The sequence below is a fragment of the Pongo abelii genome, chromosome 16, assembly GCF_028885655.2.
Source record: "Pongo abelii isolate AG06213 chromosome 16, NHGRI_mPonAbe1-v2.0_pri, whole genome shotgun sequence".
NCBI lineage: Eukaryota > Metazoa > Chordata > Mammalia > Primates > Hominidae > Pongo > Pongo abelii.
In genome coordinates, this window is record NC_072001.2 from 43139925 (window position 1) to 43162427 (window position 22503).

At 53.6% G+C, this 22503-nt stretch overlaps 1 protein-coding gene and 1 long non-coding RNA gene across 3 annotated transcripts in view; one reads left to right on the forward strand and one right to left on the reverse strand.

The window, feature by feature from the left end:
- Positions 1 to 22503, forward strand: part of PAK6 (p21 (RAC1) activated kinase 6) — a 38447-nt gene that overhangs the window by 2213 nt on the left and 13731 nt on the right. Inside the window, 1 exon segment of one of the 2 annotated variants that reach the window (NM_001132552.1) lies at positions 11460 to 11571. The gene's annotated coding sequence lies outside the window, so the exon portion shown is untranslated. 2 annotated transcript variants of the gene reach the window in all.
- On the reverse strand, positions 10591 to 11170 carry PAK6-AS1 (PAK6 antisense RNA 1). The gene is made up of 2 exons (XR_008513537.1): positions 10940 to 11170; positions 10591 to 10821 (listed from the first exon to the last, which is right to left on the reverse strand). It is a non-coding gene; the product is annotated as a PAK6 antisense RNA 1 (long non-coding RNA).

Consider the following 22503-nt stretch of genomic DNA (forward strand, 5'->3'; position numbering starts at 1 on the left):
GTGAGTGCTCTGGGCCCTCCCGGACTTGCCAGACACAGGGAGGGTGCAGTGGGTGGGGTCTCCAGCCAAGGAAAGCCCGCTCTGGGCACAACTCCTGAGGATGACCAAAAAGTCCCCTGCCCTGGAGGAGCACATGTGCTCAGAGTCAGGAGGAACCCATAAGTGTCTCTCATGCCAGTGAATTCCCACACCTGGCTCCTGAATGAGGAGAATCACCCAGCTGTGGGGGTATCTCCTGCTGCCTCACAAAAGGTGACTCTGTGCCTAGGAGTCTTCCATGCATGCAGAGCTGAGCAGGGGCTGCTTCCCAGTTGGGGTCAGAGGGGCCGAGGCTGTTGAGCACTAGGCAGACAGCAGGCCAGCAGCGGGCAGCAGGTTGGGCCAGGAAGGAGCAGAGAGTAGGGGCCAGGGCAGGCTGAGCAGGAAAGGAAAAGGCTGCCTGGGGTCCTGAGGGCTCAGGGAGGACTCCAGACAGCTGGCCTTCTTATGCCAGCCCGCTTCTGTGGGAGACGCCCTCTGCATAGGTGACTGGGCAGGGAAGAGGCTAAGACACTGAAAGATTGAATTCCTCACCCAAATGGCCCAGAGATGCCCACCGCACACAGTGTCCTGGGTGCAGAAGGCAGGAAGGACTCATGGGAGGCTGTCCTGTGGACTGAAGCAGAAAGTCCTTCCCGTAAGATGCCCTCGTTGCCCTGAGCAGGAAGGCCCAGGCTGCGGAAGCAGTGCCTGAGACCTGAGCAGCAGGAAAGATGCCAGTAAAGCTCATCAGGAGGCATCTGGCCACCTGCACCTACCAGGCCTCAAGGAGAGAGCTTATTTCTGGGAGCCTCCTTGGTAGAAAGAGGTGGACTAGCCAGCAGGTTGGGGAGGAGCATTGCAAATGGAAGCTTCTGAGGGCAGAATGAGTTCTCAACTCGCTGAAGCCAAGGCTGGCCCTCCTGCCCAGGGCGAGCAGTCTGCCTGGGCCTGGGAAGCTGTCCCCTTCTGAGGAGGCACCCTCCACCCCACCAGAGCTCAGCCCTAGGGCCCAGGAAGGGCTAAGACGAGAAGAGTGAGATGTGAGATAAAGGGGACCGTGTCTCTTCCTGGCAGGGTGTGGGGTCCAGGCAGCACCTTGTTCTGGCGCACAGTCTGCCAAGCAGATGACAGCCATGGCCCGACTACTAGGTGCAAGCACTGGTGGCAGGAAGAGGGGGTGGACAAAGCAGGACAGAGCTCTTGCCCTGGGGATGCTCATAGCCCTGCAGCAGAGCAGTGGAGAGGAAAGCTGAGCTGAGCATGGGGCCAACCGCGCCAGAAACAAGCGGAGCCACAAAGCCGCCATCAGCCCCAGCGTGGCTTCGTCCTTTTGCCCACTCTGGGTCCGACTCATTGCTGAAGTTGGCAGCCATGACCCATCCAGCCCAGATAATTTATAAATTTACACCAATACTGGGCAATGGTTCTTAACATAGAACTTTATAAAGATGGACAAAAAAGATAAGTTGAGAATGACAAACAAAGGAAGAAGCAGCTTCTATCTGCAGTTGCAGGAGGAGGTGAAGGCTTGGGAAGATAGACCAGGGCAGGAAGAGGCAGGATGGTGGTTGGTTAACATGAAGTCAGCAGCGTGAGCCTCAGGCCCGGTGCTGCCTCTTCCTGGTGACTCGGGCAAGTTGCTTCATGTCTCTGGGTCTCAATTTCCTCTCCTGTCCAACAGAGATAATTATAATACCTATGAGTTAGGGTTGTTGAGAGGATTAAATAAGATAATAAGTGAATGCTCTGAATGGCATGACTGGCACGTTTGTACATGTTCAGCAAGAGATAACTATTATCACCGTGATGATAACTGGTGTCAGAGGAACAAAGTGCCAGGAGAGACCATACCTTGTTCGGGGGAATCAGGAAAGGCTTCAGGGAGGAGGTGACTTTGAAAGAACCCTCCTCTGAGGAGAAACGAAAGCTGTCAGAATGCCCAGGAAAGCTGGGAAGAAACAATAATGCCAGGTCTATTTTTTCCCCAAATAGCACATTGTTTGTCCACTGAGGCTTTCTAAGGAATAACTTGAGACTCCTCCTTCTGGGGTCTAGACTTGGAGGTCTTGAGGACTTGAAGTGGGCTGCCCCTACTGAAGGGATCGAGAGCTGGGCTGTGGCCCTGACCCTACTCCTTTTGGGGCCTGGAAGCTTTTATCACACGCTGGTCCTAACTGCATGAGGAACTGTGTTCTGCTGAGCCCCATCTAAAGCATACACTTGGCGATGTGGCAGGCAGAGGGGCCAGAAGGGGCCACAGCAGGCTCCTGGACCACTCTGGCAAGTGGCTTAGAAATGCCTAGTAATCGTGGGCAAGGTGCAGTGGCTCACGCCTGTAATCCCAGCACTTTGGGAGGCCAAGGTGGGCAGATCACGAGATCACGAGATCGAGACCATCCTGGCCAACATGGTGAAACCCCGTCTCTACTAAAAAATACAAAAAATTAGCAGGACGTGGTGGCGCGTGCCTGTAGTCCCAGCTACCCGGGAGGCTGAGGCAGGGGAATCGCTTGAACCCAGGAGGCGGAGGTTGTAGTGAGCTGGGATCGTGCCACTGCACTCCAGCCTGGCCACAGAGCAAGACTCTGTCTCAAAAAATAAAAATAAAAAATGCCAGTAATCGTGAGGCTCCATCTCAGAGACTTTTGTTTTTTCTTTTTTTCTTTTTCTTCTCTTTTTTTCTTTTTTTTTTTTTTTTGAGACAGAGTTTTGCTCTTGTTGCCCAGTCTGGAGTGCAGTGGCGTGATCTTGGCTCTCTGCAACCTCCACCTCCCTGGTTCAAGCGATTCTCCTGCCTCAGCCTCCCAAGTAGGTGGGATTACAAGCACCCACCACCATGCCCGGCTAATTTTTGTATTTTTAGTAGAGACAGGGTTTCACTATGTTGGCCAGGCTAGTCTCGAACTCCTGACCTCAGGTGATCCACTCACCTCAGCCTCCCAAAGTGCTGGGATTACAGATGTGAGCCACCACACCCAGCCTGTTTTTTCTACAAAGGATTACCTGTTCTATGAATTTAGGAAAAGTAATCCTAAAGCTTATTCACCTAAGAAAAACAAGGCAACCCCAGAGCATGACAGGCTTTCTTGGGCTGGGGGAACTCACATGTGAAAAAACAGGTTCCCTCATAACTACATGAGAGGCCGCAACTGCCTCGGCCCCAGCAAAGGGACACCTCTGCTGGCCAGCATTTCCTACAAAACCTCATCACGACACATCAGGCAGGGCAGAGACCCAAGTATTCACAGAGGGCCAGTGATGACTTTTTTTGCACACCTGTGGATTCTCCGTGGCAACCTATTCCCCAAAAGTGCTGCCTCGGTCAGCAAATCCCAGTGTCTCTCTGCCCAGGCAACAATCTCTTGTGCTCTGGTCTGCCCACAGCCTCCATGCACTCACTTCCTTGGGCCTCTTGCTAAGGGGCTGGAAGCAGAGCTGTGTCCTTCAGGCTGTCAAGGACCTGGTGAGGGATCCTCTGGGTGTCCAGGGAAGCAGGTTCAGAAAGCTCAGTTCAGCTAGTGCTGTGTTTTGATCTCTGATCCCAGCACAGCAGGGACCAGCCCACTCAACTCAGTGCAGATAGCAACAAACCAGTCACCTTGCCCAAGGCCTCCTGCTGCCTGCCTGCCTGGTGACCAGGACTCTTAAAGGCTGCAGCAGCAGCAGCAGAGTTAAAACTTTAAAACCGGGAGGACTGGTTCTGTGGCTCAGCTTCCTGGCCTGGAGAGGCTCCAGCCTCCATTTTCTTTCTTTCAGCTTATGGAATTGTGCAAGAAAGCACAGAGGGTGGAGGGAGCGAGGGGACCAGTTATGCCACAGCCTCCTGCACCACCAGAGCACAGTCCCAGTTCAGCAAAGAGGAGCTCTGAGGAGGAAAAGGCTGCCCCAGGAAAGAGCTGGCCATCTCAGATTGCTGTAGCACATTCAAGCCAAAGGGAGTCCCTGGAGGATGTGTCATCCAGCCCCCATAATTTTAGAGCGGGAAACAGGTCCAGAGAAGGAAAGTGGGTCCTGAGGCCACACAGCTAATTAATGGCAGAGTCAGTTTCCAGCCCAGGGATCCCCAGCTGCCTGCCCAGCACTCTTGCTACCCAGGCTGAACCCCCACCCCCGTGCTACCAAGGGGCCCGTGCAAGAGCAGGCAGCAGCCACTGGGTAACTTGATGGCTTGGAAGAGGCGGCCTGGCCTGACACATTGGGAGGCTGGGCAGGTCCCCCCTTTGCTCCTGTTGTGCTATTTGGGTGCCTCCTGCCATCCCCCTGCATTCTGCTAGACCTGAAACCACAGCCCAGCCACGCTTGTCAGTCAAGTGCTTCCCGAGGATAAACTTTGCACACGGCACCCAGGCCACTCTTGGGGACCAGGCCACTCTCTGATGAAGAGATCTAACTAGTCTATAAATTGATTGATTGAAGTTCTTTAGTTCTTTTTGTCCCAGGTAACTTCATGTCTTAAGCCAAAGAAGGGAGTCATGATGAGTGTCAGAGATGAAACAGATTCTGGGGCAGAGGGTAGGGGAGGCACCTGGGAGGCCCTGTTCTTCAGGTGATCTTCTTATCAGTGTAGACTTTTGACCCCAGGTGGGCATTTACATGTCCAATAGCCACCATCAGAGGTCAGTTCCCAGAAGCAGGAGGCCTGTCACTTGTCGCCGGTCACCAGGCCCAAGCTAGACAAGAAGACTTTTTCTGTTCCACTAGAGTGGATCTTGCTGATGATGTGTCTGGGATCCAGAAAGGTGGGGAGAGGTAGAGGTCTCAGATCCTGGGGAGGGATGGGGCCGGCCCCAGGGGGAAGAATGCAAGACCGCCAGTGAGCAGGCATTCCGGGCTCCTGTCGAGGAGAGGGTGGTCAGGACAGGAGGAGGGGCTGCCTCATGGATGATGAGGTCCATCATCCTAGCAGAGGCTGTTGTACCAGCCACTGACGAGGCTGTGGCAGTGGTGTTACCAGAACCCTGCTATGTCAGCATTCAAATAAATGTCCCAGCAGGCCAACCACCCCTGCAGCTGTCAAGGGGTTCTGTCTGGTGTGTGCCAGAATGCTGGAGAAGGGAGGACCCTGAGAAGGATGGCAGCATGGCACAGACACGCCGTGTGGCAGTTAGACAGGTCATGCCTTCTGACCTAGGGTACATGCAGAGGTCCACAGACTCTGAGGCCAGCTAGTTAGTTTTGTGCATCTGGAGTTTTGTACATCTGGAGCTAAGGTGTTCTGCCCAAAGTGCTGGAGGTGGGCCTCAGGCAACAAATACCCTGCTTCCTCACACCCCCTTTTCTTCCTTGGAGCTTGGGCCTGGGCCCTCACCTAGTCAGGCACAGGCCTCCACTCCCCCACACTCACCTGTCCTTCCTGAAAGTCAGCCACTGGGCTCCACGCAGGGGTGTCACAGTCAGAGCCCTGCTCCAGCCTCAGACCTGGGGCAGTCACTGGAAGCTCAGAAGAGAGAAGACAAGACAATGAAAGTTTCCCATTCAAGGAGGCATCCAGCTGTTAGTTCTGCCAGCAAAAATGCCAGCCAGAGAGCTAAACTGCCAGCAAAAGATATTTGGATGGAACTTTGGAGGCCATTAAGAGCAGGCACTGCAAAGAAATTGTAGCGAGAAGATATTAAATGAATCCATCATGTCTCTAAAATGAGTGTCCTTACCACAGATCTGGCTCTTGCTATTCCCCAGCCCTTCCCAGGGTAGCCCAGGATGTACCTGGGACGGGCGCCACAGCCTGCAATGGTCCCTGCATCTGAGGAGCTCCTCCCAGGTCACCAGGCGCTTTTGGGACTGTCAAGCAGGTTTAGCCCCCAGTGTCAGCTTGTGTTTGGGGAGGATGGTTTTATATATTCTTGTTGGCACGGGAAGCCTAGTACAGATGCAGAACCTGAGGGAAAGGCAGGCAGCCAGAGAGAGGCTCGAGGTTCTGCTGAGGCCCAGGGTATCAGCAGGACACATCTGTCCAGCAGCTGGGCGGGGACCCATGGACTTTTCCAAAACAGCTAACCAGGCCCCAGACAGTGCTACTCCCTGGCGCTGGGCTCTCTTTCCAGAACCTGGGGTGAACAGACCTGTTGGGTTGATTTAGTAGCAAGTGGTAGCCTTGTTTTCTGGACGAATCCTGGGATTCTACTCGATGGCACATCAAATCAAGCTCCAGTGTGCATGCCCAGAGTCGGGGAGGGGAGCTTTCTCCTTGGTCCCTTCTGCAGCTGTGAGGGCTGAGGGTTAAGAACCTCTCACCCCATTTGGGGGTGCTGCTCCTCCATAGCCCTGTACCCCAGTGCTCTAGACCTCATTATTCCATCACCTTCCCCAGGGAGGGAGGTACTCTTTCCATTACATGCATCAGGAAACTGAGGCCAGAAACATGCTGTAAGTCTTGAGAAGCAAGAGGGCTCCCATCCGCAGGACTCCATGGCTCTGCAGCTAGACTCTGTCAACTTCCCTCCCGCCTGGGGACCCCAAGGGCCTGGCAGTGTCAGCTCCCTCGGCTCACACTTCCAGATGCTCGGAGGTTCAGAGGTTTGCACCTCCCTCTTGGTCCCATCAGCAGAGAGAGATGGGTGGTCCCATCAGGGTGAGGAGCAGGAAGAAGCAGGTGCTGGGCAGCCTGGAGGAGAGGGGGAGGAAGGGATTTTCTCCCAAGAGTGCCTCTCTCCCAGGCTTCGGGCTCCAGGGTGAGTGGGCAGCGACCCCTCTAGGAGCCCCGGCTCCGCAGGGCTCCTCCTGCCAAGCATCCAGCCCACGTGCCCCCACCTCCCCGGCAGGTCCTGCTTGAGGGCCTGAGGCGACTGGGCCATCTGGGTCTGTGAAGGGCAGATGTGGGATGCAGGAACTTCAGGCAGGGTGCTGGCTTGTGGCCAGGAAAGCCTAGCACCTGATTCCTAGCAGGGAACTCAGTGACAGCGTGGGGGAACCTGAGGACCCCTCTGCCCCTCACACCCGGTGCCGTGTGGGGGTCCTCATGTGTTACACAGAAATAGGAAGGGACAGTCCTCCTACCCCCGCCCCCAGCCCTCTTGTGTCTCGTGTGACAGCCTGCCTGGGCAGTGATTTTTTTTAAATACAAATGCCTTATATTAAGGTCTGAGTTGGTCTCTCCCCACTGCCTATTCAAACATTCCATGGCACCAGCAGCCTCTAAGCAGCAGAGTTGAGAGAACCACCTTTGGTGTCAGATACGCTTCCGTTCAAATTCCAGCTCCTCCACTCAGTAACTGGCTTACTTAGTCTTTCTGGACTGGATAACAAAATACTATGGACTGGTGGCTTATAAACAACAGAAATTTATTTCTCACAGTTCTGGAAGCTGAGAAGCCCAAGAGCAAGGTGCTGGCAGATCTGGTGTCTGGTGAGGGCCTGCTTCCAGGTTCAGAGCTGGCTGTCTTTTTGCTATAACCTCACATGATGGAAAGGGCCAGGGATCTCTCCGGGGGCCTCTTTCGTAAAGGCATGAATCCCATTCATGAGGGCTCTGCTTTCGTGACTTAATCACCTGCCAACAACCCCGCCTCCTAATACCCTCGTATTAGTGATTAGGTTTCAACAGATAAATCTTGGGGGGGACATAGGTTTCAACAGATGAATCTTGGGGGGACACAAACATTCAGTCTCTAGCAGTAATTATGAGACCTTCATCTGTTCTTTAACCACTCCGAGCCTCAGTTTCCTCATTTGTAAAATGCGAACAATAATTGTACAGGACTTCCATCCCAGGGTTCCTGTGAAGACTAAGGGAGGTAGCACCGGTACATAGCTTTGTACGGGGCCTGGCCCACGGGAAGCATGCCATCATTGGCAGCCATTACTATTTCTATTATTAGGGGAGGGCTGAGTTGCCCAGAGGAAGGAGTCTGAACGGAGTAAAAGAGCTTGTTAGTCGCCTTCCTCATCCTCAGGAAACTTTTCAAGTCATGGAGCAGAAAGATGCAGGGAAGGGATAATGTGTTTGTCTTTCTAAACCACAAGCTGATCCCTATCTTTCCTCTTTGGCCCTAGCCCGAGCACTCAGCCCTGGCTGTTGGCACTCAGATGTTACAACAGGCCCCGACAGCCACAGGCTGAGGGATAACCGGGAAGTGCCTGCCCCACCCGATGTGCCCACCTTGCTGCCCTCCCAGACCATACTGGCCTGCCAATGCCTCTGAGATGGCACCACTCCAAGAGTCGTCCCCTGGCGAACTGTCTGTTTTGGGTGTCTCTTTCAGAGATCCTACCCAATTTGTAGAATGGGAGTGCCTGGGCAATTCCTTCAACCAGAAGGTCTGTGCCAGCAGCCAAGGCTCCTCAAAGGAGGATGTGCCTGGAGCCCCCTGTGCTCAGCATGGCAACCTGGGAACAAGGCCAAAGGGTGGCACATGGATGCTGCAGGAGACACTGTCCCCAGACTGCTCCTGACACTTCCTGTGCTGTTGCTCTGCCCCTTCCTCATGGGCAGGGCTGAGCTGGGCATGGATCAGAGGAGAATAGAGAAGGGGGAGAGTCACACACAGGAATTAATCACTCAGGACCTACCCTGAATGGATGATTCAGTGTGTATCCCCAGCTGTCTCAATGTGTGGGGAAGGGGGTGGCAACGGGGCGGATCATGCAACCCAGTGCAGCTGAACCTCGTGTAGACGAGACTGGAAGTGCAGAAAACTGGCGTTGTGAGGGACCTGAGGGATTCCCTAGTCTAGTCTTGTATCCAGTTCTCTGGCCTACCCAACTGACAGTTATTCTTGAATACCTCCAGTGATGGGGGACTCATTACCTCCTTGGTCAGTCTGACCCTCTGCCTCTCTCTCAAGGCCCCAAACCCACTGTAGCTCCCAAGGGGTGGGAGGAACCCAGGGTTTCCTAGAGTTATTCTCTATAGGGTGAGGATGGGACTTGGCTAGTCGCCATTCTAGGGTACCTAAGCCTGGATTCAAACCAAATTAAATACCAGTTCATTTCTGGTAATAATCTAACATTCATACTTTATTGTAGTTCTGTTCAAAAGTACTGCTTGGATCTGTGATTTAGGTCTATAAGGCATTTGTAGTAAAAGAAAATAATTCACATGTGCATTCACGAATCAGTAAAAATAATTTAGGGTGTCGATTCTAGGTTAGACAATATAATGCGTTTCATTCTAGCTTTGGTTCATGGTTCATTTCAAATCCTCAGCAACCAATCTCTCCCACCTCCACACAGCACTTTCTGCTTCTGCAGCCAGCATTCGACCAGTGTACCCATGTCCTTGGGTAATGAATCTGTGGGGGGAGCCATTCTGGTATCACCTGGTCCCCCTCCCACTGCCCCCTCATCCGAGGCCTAGCAGTCAGCTTCCTGGGTGACCACAGGAGGTCAGAGTTTGTCTAAGCAGGTCAGGCCTACAGTATTGTCCAGTCAGAGGAAAGAGAAAGAATCCGCGTGGGAAAGACACAAAGAGGAGGAGGAGGAGGAGACGACAGAGTAAGGGGAGGAGAACAGAAACTAAATATAAATATGTGTTGGGGATGTTGGGGATGGCAGCAGGGTATGGTTAGCTGGCTGGCTCCCACACCACTGTCCCACAGCACACAGGGCCAGCATCTGCACCTGGCACCATGCTTTCCCTGGGAAAGCTGAGGGCATTGGGCTTGTGGTGCAGCCACACAGGGTACAGACCTGTTTGGGACTGGCAGGTTCCCACGGGTTGCCTGAGCTCTATTTGGTGGGCGCCTTAGAGTAAATTGTGTGAAACCAATACAGCCTGTAATGCAAAAGATTGAGCCGTGAGTAGATTGATGCGTCTAAAGAATCAGTGAACAAAAATAAGTGGCCATAGTGACCTCAGTTAATCATTGAAGTCTGAGGTGCCCAACAATGATTTTTAAAATCCCTGCACTGTCCTTGGTCCCTGCTCTCTGACACTGGCAGTCACCCAGCCACCACTTGACGGCAGCCATTTGGGGTCCACATGTACTGAGTTTCCAAGCCAGAACCTCCTCAGCACTCAGCCAGCACACAGCCTCTCTCTGGGGGCCCAAGACAAGGAGAGCAAAGGTCTTCTCACTTCTTTATCTGGGGAAGAGACAGGTGATCCCTGTCCCTTCCCCCAGTATAGAAAACACCCTGTACCCCAAAAGAAACATGGCACAGGGGCAGCCAGGAGTGAGCCCCTTGGAATGGCCATTCGGATCTTAGGCAGGGACTGCTGAGGACAAGCAGAGGATGCCGACTCTGGAACAAAATCACCCGCGGAGGGGCTCCGGAACAGGCCCTAGCCGCTCTGGGGGTGCGGGTCTAGAACTCTCAGGCTAGAAAGTCCTCAGGACTCAGGACTGCGCAAGGTCCGACAAGGGAACTGGAATCCCTTAAATCCCGCTTTCCTGCCTGCGCAAGGGGCTACCCCAGCACAGTCTTGGGGCCCTGTCCACATGGGACAGATCATCCAAGGTGACAGGTTTTCCGACTCCCGCGTGGGCTCTCCAGGATGTGTGGGTGGGCACACGCGGCCCCGCTCAGGTTGGGGAGAGTCGGCCCGCGGCTCTGGAGCGTGCATCTGCGATGCCAGTGAACGAGGTGATTACACACAGCCGGCGCGCAGCTGGTTCTCCAAGTCGGGTCTCCGCGAGGCGGCCACCGGGCCGTGGAGCCTCAGGCAGGTCCCCGCGGCTGTGGCCAGGCCAGGGCCCGGAGGCGAAGGGCGGGCGGGAGCTGGGGCCAAGCAGGTGTAGAGAAAGAGTTGAGCAGCAGGGCGCCCCTCGGGAAGAGGGGCTCCTGGCCAAGGCCCCAGGGACCCTTGGCAACTTCTCCCGCGCTCTGGGTTCGCCGCCGCGTCCTACCTGAGGCCACACCCTGAAATCAAAATCGCGGTCAGGTGAAGCCGGCGCTGCACCAACGTGTAAGCGCGGCCCCTCCTCGGCGTTCCCGCGCCGAGGTCCCTCCCGCGGAGGGCGGGCCCGGCTCCCACGACCTCTTCGAGCGTTCCTGGGCTTCCCGCTCCGCAGGTGGGTTCCCCGGCTGCCCTGGAGGGTCGCGGCGAGAGGACGGGCCTCCCAACACGCGCGGCCCCCTTCCTGGGTGCCCATGTCCCGAAGTTCGGGACCAGCCGGCGCCAGGCGAGGGGCCTTGGGCGCAGGCATCTGGAGCTCCGCGCCCCTGGAGCGAGACCTCCCTCCGCGGGCGCCCGCCCGGCGCGGGGCATTCGCGTCCCCGAGAGGGCGCAGCAGTGGGGCCTGCGAGCTGGGGCCGGGTGGCTGCGCCGGGTCGGAGTGCGGCTGGAGAGGGGCCGCCCCGGAAGCGGTGCTGCGCCCAACGTCCCCTTCTCCCCGTAAGCCCCGCAAGGAGCCTGCCGCCTCTTGCACCTGAGCCAGGAGTTCAGTCGGGAGGCGGGCGCGGGGCGGTTCCCAGCGCCTGGACGCCAGCCAGTCGCAACACCCGCGGGAACACTTGCTACATTTGCCATAATGCATTTCTGATCTGTTTCCGCGCAGGCCTGCGGAGGACTGGCCCAGCAAGGTCCCAGGTCTTCCCTCTCCTCAGCGCCTAAGAGAGCGGCCCAGTGCGGGTGAGGAGTCGCAAGGAAGAGGCGGAAGGCGCCGGAAGGTGAGTGAGCGAGCGGCCCCCGGCCCTAGAGCCTTCTAAACCCATTTCGAAGAGCAGGCAGGGAGGGACAGTGGGCAGGCAGGTGGCCCTCCTGGGCTGGCTCCTTCTTGGTACCGCAAGGCAGCGGAGGTGGTCCCTTCCAGGTGCTGTCTCTCGATCCTTAGTGGGTGCATGTTAAGTCACTTACACCACTTTGCCCCATGGCCCCACGGTAGGCTGGTAGACGTCAAGACCTCAAATGGCCCGCCCTGCCCCCGGGCCCATCTTCAGGTCTGATGCCTGTCCTGGGTGAGGGTGTCACCGCGGCAGAGTGCAGGGAATTCATGCCGGGGAAGAGCTTCCCAAACAGGAAGGGTGGTGGCAGGCCCAGTGGCTGTGCAGGATAGGGTGGGAGGCAGCCGCGGGAGACTCCTGCAGGAGTCACAGGTGAAGCTGCCGCTCCACACATCCCAGCCCACCGCTCATTCCCCAGATCTCCAGACCTGCTCAGGTGGCATCCGATCTGGAGTGTAGGTGCTGCTAGGAGCACTGGAGGCTAAGCTATGAAGAGCTCCCAGGGTGTAGGTTGCATTTTCTGTATCTTGCCCCATTCTGGTGGTTTTTTGGGGGCTTTTCTGACTTGTTTTTCTGGGTGAAGGGGGCAGAGGGGCTCAGGTCTTTGTCCATGCTCGTTTTTGGTGGCCAGTGTGGCACAGGTTGCCACACTGGGTAAAAAAAACGCCTGGTTCCATGCAAGGTGAGGTTCAGCCTGCAATGCCGTGAATTCTTCTCCATAGTATATAGGACAGTGGCCGAAGACACATTTGGAACCGAAGAGAGTGGGGTTTGAATCCATCCAGACTTTGCCTTTGACTCCTTAGACAAGTTGCTTCACTTCTCTACAAACTTATAAATGGCCTCATCTGTAAAATGGGAATGCGAATGCCTTCCTCTTCATAAGGCGGTTGTGGGGAGTAACTGCCTCATCAGCCTCCAGCTGCTATGTTGGGAAGGGCTAAACCACTCCAAGTTCTCCCATCCTGGAGAGCTTTGAGGGCAGTCTGGCTGTTTGGCAAGCTGTTGTCAGAGGGTATTAGAGCAAAGCAATAGGAATAAAGTAAAGGTAGGGGTCCTTGGAGGGCGAGTAGTGAGAGACCCTAATTCAGGGTCTCTGGACCTCATGGTGACCCAGGGAAGGGGCCATTTCTGGAAGAGGATCTGGCTTGGGCATCAGAAACAGCAGCGCCCCCTGCACATCACACATGTTCATGTGTTCATGGGTGACCCTGGAACTTCAAATGTTGCCTGGAACAGAGGGAGCCTCTGGCTTGAGCTTCCAGTCCCATCTCTGCTCTGCATAGCTGTGTGATCCAGGGCAGGTCATTTGACTTCTCTGGGCACTGGGCATTGTGGATGAGCCTGGAGTTTGGAGTCGGAGAGATCTGACTTTGAATCCCAGCTCCACACTTACTGTCTTGGACAATTACTTCTCTCTGAGCCTCAGTTTCTTCACCTGTAAAACAGAGCTCGCAGTAGCTACAATTAGCCATCAGATGCACTAATAAAAAGCACCTAGCACAGTCTCTCCATGTGGTAGGCACTTTATAAGCATACCTTTCTTTTCTTACCTCCTCCTCCTCTCTCCAGCTCCCTGCTGTCTTTAAAATGGGCCCAGCAAAGCAGGTTCAGCCCAACTCACAGTGGTGTTGTGAGTGTAAAGTAAGGAGGTGAAATAGAGGTCTGGAAAGTTAAGAGCTGTAGAAAAAAAGGCAATCTTGTGATTAGGGATGCCAGAGGTTCCTTCTAGCTAGGCATTGAGGACCCTATGCTAAGGACTCAGACCTCTGTGTGCAGAGGCTGTTGAGAATCTAGGGTAGGCCGGGCGCGGTGGCTCACGCCTGTAATCCCAGCACTTTGGGAGGCCAAGGTGGGCGGATCACGAGGTCAGGAGATCAAGACCACGGTGAAACCCCATCTCTACTAAAAATACAAAAAAAATTAGCCGGGCACGGTGGTAGTCCCAGCTACTCGTGAGGCTGAGGCAGGAGAATGGTGTGAACCCGGGAGGCGGAGCTTGCAGTGAGCCGAGATCGTGCCACTGCACTCCAGCCTGGGCGACAGAGCAAGACTCCGTCTCAAAAAAAAAAAAAAAAAAAAAAAAGAATCTAGGGTAGTGAGAGGGTCCCTGGCTTGCAGCCCTCCCAGGAAGCCATTCTTCAGGTCTTGCCTTAGAAATAACCGCACGCCTAGGAAAGCCCAGTGCTGTGCAGCAGGAGAGGATAGGCAAGGGTTGGGATTCAAGGTACAGTAAACGGAGGTCAGAGGGCTGGTATAGCCTGAGCTGCTGCTGGACCGCAGCACTGTCCATGCAGGCTGAAACTGGGCCCAGGAGGAGGGCCTGAGTCAATATTGACCTTCCTTGGCTGGCCGGCCTGCTCTTCAGCCTCTCATTCAGCTGGAGTGTTGACACAAGTGACTGAACGAGCTGTATTATTGTATTCTTTTAAACAGCAGCCCATTATCTCTCCCCTGGGGATTCACTGGGGCCAGTGGTATGGGAATGGTGACAAAGGCAGGGAGCCCAAACATTTTGCCAGGTTGCATGTCATGCTGTCTGCCCTGGCCCACGCTGCATCTCTCTGGGTCCCTCAAGTGGGACAGCAGAGCTTCAGGGTCCTGCTCATCCTCCTGGGGCCGCTCCACACTTCAGCACACTGACCCTGAGCAGGTTGTCTGAATCTTGTAGGTATCCACATGAGGGCCACAACCTGCATCTAGGACCCTCCTCCCCTGCAGGTGACAGCTGAGCAGAAAAGCAGATGAAATTTCCTTCCCCCATGTATTTTGGGGGCCAGGATAGGGTGCTGGGGTGCCGCCTCTCCTGACTCTCGAGTCACGTGAAGAGGAGCAGGTGGCAGACTCAGACCCCAGTAGAGGCTGAGGTGAGACAGAGTTCAGCTCCACACAAGGATCAGCGAGGGGACAGAGGGGACAGAAGGCAGGGGCTGCAGGGGGAGCTTTTCATCGCTGAATGAGTTCTAGCAGAGTGCGGGCAGCCTCCTGTTGGGAATGCCAGAGGGACTGAAATTTGGGCCAAGGGGAAGGTCAGACCCCGTCAGGAGTCCCACAGATCTTGCATTACCATCTCTTCTGGCTGCAGAAGGATGGCCTAGAGCAACACCTGTTTGGAAGAAGCAAACTAAACCACACAGGAGCGAGGATTTCCTCTCGTTTACCATGGTCCCCAGAGCCTGGAGTAGAGTAGGTCCATAATAGTTACTTTCTGAATAAAGGAATAGTATAATTTCCCAGCTGGGCACGGTGGTATGCTCCTCTAGTCCTAACCACTCAAGTGACTGAGGTGGGAGGGTGGGTTGACGCCAGAAGTTCGAGGCTGCAGTAAGCTCTGATCGCGCCACTGCATTTCAGCCTGGGCGACTGAGCGAGACTCTGTCTCTAAAAAAAATTTTTTTTTTGAAACAAACTTCTGAAAGTAAAGTTTGAGAAAAATCCTTCTGGCCAATGAGAATATTCCAGTGAAAGGCTGTCTTCTGTTCACGGTAATTCTCAGCCAAGGGGTCAGGTGAGGCCTGTCACCTGTCAGAATGTGTGTGGGATGACAGTTCCCAAAGGGGGTTACAAAGAAGTCAAGAAACCCTGCTGCAGGTCTCAGCACATCAGGGCCCAGCCCTGGAGGTGACAGGGTCGTCTGGAGGCCACTCTGACAGGTTGGTGATGGTAGTAGAGTAGTTTCCTAAGTTTTGTAGCACTCAGGGGGCTCACCTCTGTCTTGGGGCTGTGATTCTAGGATAGGCCCTTCCCCAAAGTGTCTCGGGTGGGCCTGAGAATAACAGAGGGTGGTGGCAGGAGCAGACGGCCACTGCAGCCAAGTTCACATCAGGTCCTGGGTCAGACTCATGTCTGCCCCTTCTTTGCCTCTCGGCTTGTACGAGTCACTTAGTCTCTCCTTCTCTGCATAATGGAGACAGTACTAGTGCTACCTCACAGGCTTATGGCAAGGAGATCACATGTGTGAAATGCTCAGCCCGGAGCCTGCTACTTAGGACTTACGCTAGGCTCTTCCTGAGCGACGACCATGAGAACTATCCAAAGCTCCTCCGTGAGCAGGAACAGATGCTCCCCCTCACTGTGCCTGGAGAAGCTGGCAGAGGTGAATTAATCCATCCCTTGTCACCTACAAAAATGCCGAGGCCTACAGAAGGCGAGTAGGCCAAGGTCACAAGCCGGGACTTAGGAACACCAAGCCCAAGGTCCACGCTGAGCCAGCGCTCGGCCTTGTGGCCCAGGACTTGAGCCCTGATAAGCAGACCCTGAGCCTCTCTGTGAGAAGCCTGGGCATGCCACCCCCCTCTCACTCCCTGGCACCTCGAGCAACCCAGGAGCTGGCCCACTAGGCAGCGGCCTCCTCTCTTCCCAGTCACCCGGAAATGGCAGGGAATTCCACTAGCTTCATTTCTAACAGCTTCCCAGCAATCCCAGCGCTTACACAACCAACCCCATGCTGACCCCTCCAGGTGGCTGCAAACCCCTTTAGACTCACTTTCTGGAAGCCAGCTTCCCAGCCTCACAAACCCCTTTAGACTCACTTTCTGGAAGCCAGCTTCCCAGCCTCAGCGCGTTCTTGTGAATCCCTTCGCTGGCCTGTGTCCTTTCCTTGAAAGGGACTCAATATGTGCAAACAGCCCAAACTCACTCTAGGCCAGGTCTGGAGGTTCAGGTGGGTGACCACGTGGGATACCACCACTTCTGGTGAAAAGCGGGGTGACGGGTTAGGAGGACAGCTGAGGTGGGCTCACAACGGCCCCAAAGGCAGTTCCCAAAGAGAAGTTCTGGAAATACCAGAGCATGTTTGAAACAGGCAGGTACATTCCCAAGGGGTCTGCCTCGCACAGCAACGCTCATTTGAATGCCCCTGCTCTGGCTTGAGGTTTAAAGGCAGACTCATCCTCTATAGTGCCACCCTGCATTTGTGGGGCCCTGATGACTCTGGTGGCCCTGGCATCCCAGGGCCCGGCCCATGGATGTCTCCTCTCCAGGGAGGAGACGTTGTTGGGGAGGGTGGCCCACCCACAGTGCAGCTGCTTTTCTCAGCTGTGGACACTAGACCAGCCAAGCCTCAGTGCCATGCTCTGGGAATCCCCTTGTCTCTGTGGAACAGTAGCACCCGCCACAAAACTTACACACCCCCTCCTCAAGCCAAGCCTGTGGGTTGCCTGGCTTCAGGCTGAGCCCCTACAGAGCGGCTGTGGACGCATCCTGTGCTGGACAGAACACACACCTGCTGTTTCTGTAGCTTTTCCTAGATGCCAGGCCCTGACCATCACAGCCCCCACCATGACCTCTTGGAAACATTTTACTCACCCCTTGCTGGGTAGAAAAACACCTGGTTCCTTGCAAGGTAAGGGTCAGCCGGCAAGTTAGGACAGCCCCAGGCCCCCTGGCCTCTGACTCACAGGTCAGCCCAGGAAAGAATTTAGCAGGCTTCTTCCCTGGAGGGGCCCGCCCTGTCCTACACACCTCACGCATATCTCGCCCGTTTCTGTTCATAAAGACCTCCAGGGAGGGAGAAGAACCACAGCCGACTCAGTCCGGGGTAAGCATGGTGGATGGAGCAGGGGCTCTGGAATCAGATCTGGGTTCAAACCTCAACTCAGTCATTTCCTGGTTCTGCGGCCTCAGGCAAGCTATTTGAGCCTCATCTGGATTTGTGGATAACAATTCCTTCTCTCAGGGTTGCTGTGAGGGTTAAATGAGCTAACCCTCGGAAGGGGCTTAGCACATAATAGGTGCTCAAGAAAAGTTTCTTCTCTTTCTGTGTCTGAGACTGCTGCTCCTCCAACACCACTGTCCCACTCCTCAGTGACCCCAGGTACATAGCTCCCTCAACTGTCCACCAGCTCTGCCCTCAGGTTTACTGGAGGTAGCAGTATTTCCTCCAGAAAGCCTGTGCCAGGAACTGTCGGCCCCTACTGGCCAGGCTCCGGCTGGAGGAAGCCCCACAGCAGGGGAGCTTCCTTCTTGAACTGGTTTGGGCTGGACCCTTCCCTTCCAGGCCTAGGGCATCCCCTCTGATGCAGTCATGGGTCAGCCAGCAGGAAGATGTCTGCAGACATCCAGAAGAGAAAAGTTCAAAGCAGTCCTCACACACGGCAGTGCCTTTCCAGCCTGAGGTGGAATCTTCAGTGTGGCCTCCCTCCCCTGTGTTAAGGCGAAGTGTCAGCCAGGAGGGGCTGGAGCTGTGCCCGAGCTGGCCAGCCCGTTCTGCTTGTTTCCACTTCAGGGTCTTAGGCTCACATCACTTCTTTCAAGCTAGGCAGGAGAAATGGCAGGGTCTGGCTCTCTGAGGGGGAGTCCCACTCCTTCCTCCTTCTGGTGTCTTCTTGGAGGAAAGCTCCTCTTCTAGATGAATTACGCGCAGATGGAGATGCTAGAGTGGCGACAGTAACAGCTGGCATGGCCTGTTTGACTTAACCTTGGGGCCCCATGGCTGGTGCAGCACCCACCTCCCTCAGCCCAGTGGCCTTGGAGACATGGATGGGAAAAGGAGCCCTGGAAATGGCAAGCGGAGGCCCTGGCTGACCGGGTGGGCATGCTCTGAGGACACAGCCTGATGCTGGGGCGAGGCAGGGCACGTTTTGTCCTGGGTGATTCACTCGCGATGACCAGGGCAACACTGGTCCCATTCAGGTGGGCGAATGTCTCATGCACTCAGTCTCCATGGATCACTCTTCTCTGTATTTAAAAATATTTTGGTTTTGGCCAGACGCGGTGGCTCACGCCTGTAATCCCAGCACTTTGGGAGGCTGAAGGTGGGTGGATCACCTGAGGTCAGGAGTTCAAGACCAGCCCAGCCAACATGGTGAAACCCTATCTCTACTAAAAATACAAAAATTGGCCGGACGTGGTGGTGCACACCTGTAGTCTCAGCTACTTGGGAGGCTGAGGCAGGAGAATCACTTGAACCTGGAAGGCAGAGGTTGCAGTGAGCCAAGATCGCACCACTGTACTCCAGCCTGGGCAACAGAGTGAAACTCTGTCTCAAAAAAAAAAAAATTGTTTTTTTTTTAGAGAAGCAATCCGTCGTCTTTAAGGAAAACTTAGAAAAAGAATAGAAAGCTAGAATAGAAGGAGATCACCTGTAGCCCCACCAGGTAAATGGGTCAACTAATATTTTGATGTATTTCCTTCAAATAGCCATTGTATTCACACTGCATTGACAAATTACCATAGGCAAAATATTTAAAAATCCCCTACCCCTAATCTATATCATCAAGAATTCCACTTTGGGCAAAGTAAGCCTTGATAGTTTAATTTGTGTCTGGGACCCATGAGTGTAGACAGGTTTAGGCCCCAGCAGGTCATGGGATCCAGGAGAGCCCACCAAACCGGGCCCCTCATAATGACCACACTGGACCTGAGGGAGGTGACAGCCAGGCTACGGGTGCCTGCCATCACTCCCACCAGCTTTATTATTTTACCTTTCACATTGAGGTCTGTGATCTGTCTGCATAATTTTGGAGTATGATATGAGCTCATTCTTCTGGGTTCATTTTTTTTCCATGCAGATATCAAATTACTTCAGCTACATTTATTAAAAACATCATCCATTCCCCCAGCATGTCGCAGGGTCACCTTTGTCATTAATCAAACGACCTCATAAGAGTGGGTCTATTTTTGGATTCTCTCTTCTGTTCCATTGGTCTATTTGTCAATCTTTTTGCTAATTCCATACTAAATTAATTATTGTAGCTTTCTAATAAATCTTAATATCTATTTAGTATAATCCTCCAACTTCGTTCATTAAGATTGTCTTGGCTATTCCTGGTTCTTTATGTTTCTGTATACATTTTAGAATCAGTTCATCAATTTCTACCAAAGGAAATATGCTGGGATTTTGTTTGAGATTTAAATAAATCTGCAGGTTAACTTGGGAATAATTGACATCTTTACAGTATTGAACCTTCTCATCTATGAACATTCTTTAATATCTTTAATAATGTTTTGTATTTTCCAATATAAGGACTTTGTACATCTTTTTGTTAGATTTATTCTAGATATTTTGTATTTTTAATGTAAAATGATACCTTTTAAAAAATTTCATTTTTTTTTTTTTGAGACAGAGTCTCGCTGTGTCGCCCAGGCTGGAGTGCAGTGGCCCGATCTCGGCTCACTGCAAGCTCCGCCTCCCAGGTTCACGGCATTCTCCTGCCTCAGCCTCCTGAGTAGCTGGGACTACAGGTGTCTGCCACCATGCCCGGCTAATGTTTTGTATTTTTAGTAGAGTCGGGGTTTCACCGTGTCAGCCAGGATGATCTCTATCTCCTGACCTCGTGATCCGCCCGCCTCGGCCTCCCAAAGTGCTGGGATTACAGGCGTGAGCCACCGTGCCCGGCCCTTTTTAAAAATTTCATGTTGTTACTGGTATGTAGAAATCCAGTTGATTTTTTAAAATATTGACCTTGAGCCTGGGCACGGTGGCTCATGCCTGTAATCCCAGCACGTTGGGAGGCTGAGGCGGGTGGATCACAAAGTCAAGAGATCGAGACCATCCTGGCCAACATGGTGAAACCCCATCTCTACTAAAAATACAAAAATTAGCTGGGCGTGATGGCGCGCGCCTGTAGTCCCAGCTACTCGGGATGCTAAGGCAGGAGAATCACTTGAACCCGGGAGGCGGAGATTGCAGTGAGCTGAGATCACACCACTGCACTCCAGCCTGGGCAAGATAGCGAGACTCCATCTCAAAAAAAATATATATATATATATATATATATATATTGACCTTGAATCAGGGACCTTTTAAATTCACTCCCTTAATCCCAGTTTTATGTAGATTCTCCCACATTTTCTACTTACACAGTCATGTTGTCCCACGCAGTGTTGGCCTCACCAAATTTCAGATGAGTCCTAGCTGCCTCCCTTTAGGTGGTTGATTGGTTGATTTTCCAGAGCTAAGTAATGGCCTCTGGTTTCTAAAGCTCTACTCCCTTGCCCCCAAAGCCTGAGCTCAGCTGATTGCTTCTGCAAACTCCCACCCTCACCATCACCACTCCTGGCCCTGAGACACCCTCTGGGCTGTCCTTCTTTCTTCTCCAGCCTCCCTGCTGCCTCTGGGAAGAACTTGTTCCAGAATGGCTCACTATTAGAATGGACTCAGGAGAGGCTCCCAGAGTCAGAGACCATTTGCTAAAGATGCTCTCCCCGTGCATCCCCACAGCAAAAGCTGAGCGCTTGGGTGGAGCAGGGGAGTTGGGGAGAGGGGTGTTCTGGGGTGGGTGGTGGGGGGCGGATTCACCAGCTCTTCTTCAGCTGCAGTCTGCGTCCCTGCACCTCCAGAAGACTTCACAGAGCTAGGGAGGAGGGCAAAACAGGCAGCTCAACTAATCCAGGGATAGCAGGTCTATCCAAGGGACTGGGGGAATAGACCTGCTGAATAAAGACTCTTCTGTAGCAAAAGGCAAAGGCTGTAATCCCAGCACTTTGGGAGACCAAGGCAGGTGGATCATTTGAAGTCAGAAGTTCGAGACCAGCCTGGCCAACGTGGTGAAATCCCATCTCTACTAAAAATACAAAAATTAGCCGGGTATGTTGGTGGATGCCTGTAATCTCAGCTATTCAGGAGGCTGAGGCAAGAGAATCACTTGAACCCAGGAGGTGGAGGTTGCAGTGAGCCCAGATGGTGCCACTACACTCCAGTCTGGGCGACAGGGCGGCAAGACTCCTTCTCAAAAAAAAAAAAAAAAAAAAAAAAAGGCAAAGGCCAAAAGGGAGGAGGACAAATTTTACCAAACTATGATGTATATATGGCGAGGTCCCCAGGTCCCAGACCCCTGACATCAGGCATGACCCCTTTGACCGGTAAGTCTGAGCAGAAAGTGGTTTGGTGTTACTCCCAGACTTGTATCTGCCCAAGTGCCAGTGTCTGGAGGGCCTGAGCTTCAAGACAGGGATTCAAAGAGACGTGACATCACAAGAGAAACAGCCATCATGTATGGGGACTCTGCTTACTTCACACACCCTAAACCCTATGAGCTGTCTTTCATTAACCCCCCTGGCTCAGATCATTTCAGTTACTTGTTCAAAATCTCTCCAAATTAGTGGGAGACTCCCTACAACTCATCTGCAACTCACACAGGTTATTTTATTCCAAAGGGCTTGGTCTGTAAGGGTCCCGCACATGTGGCTCTGCCTCTAGGGAGTGTTTGGTGGACTCCCGAACCTCAAGACCCAGCAGCATGGCTGATATTGAGATGTGACGTGGGCTCTGATATTGGAGTCATGCATGGTGAATTCCTAGTGGGGAACCACTGGCTGTCCAGGGTCCCTGCCTTTCTGCCAGCTGCCTCCCAGATCTGCGACCTCCTTCAGAACCTGCCAAAATGACTAGGAAAATGCTGTTTCCAGAGCAAGAGCCAAAAGAGAACACGACGGCCCTGCACTCCAGATCTTCGGGTGGATGAGTAATCCAAGCTTTCAGTTCAAGAATTATGTTTCAGTTTGTTTCTTGAAGCCTGGAAGTGACCTTTTCAGATACATAAGAACCCAGTGAGCTGTTCTGAGCCTCTTCAGCTCCAAAAGCATTCAAGCGGCAGCCCTGGCCCTGTCTGCCATCAACATGTGATCCCAGGTCCCAGGCTCCCCTGAAGGCAAAACTAGAGCAAACCTTTGGAAGTGTCCCTCCCCTTCCCAGGCCCCCAGTTCCTCCCCCTCAGATCTACCCATGCTATCCATTGCAAGCCTGTGTCACTTCTGTGGATGCAGCTCGGCACGACCTTAGGCAAAGCCAGAATCAGCAAGGCACAGGACACAGGCTTCATTGCAGGTTAAGTGTTTTATTGTTTGTTTGTTTTTTGAGACAGTCTCTCACTCTGTTGCCCAGGCTGGAGTGCAGTGGTGCAATCTCGGCTCACTGCAGCCTCAGCCTCCTGGGTT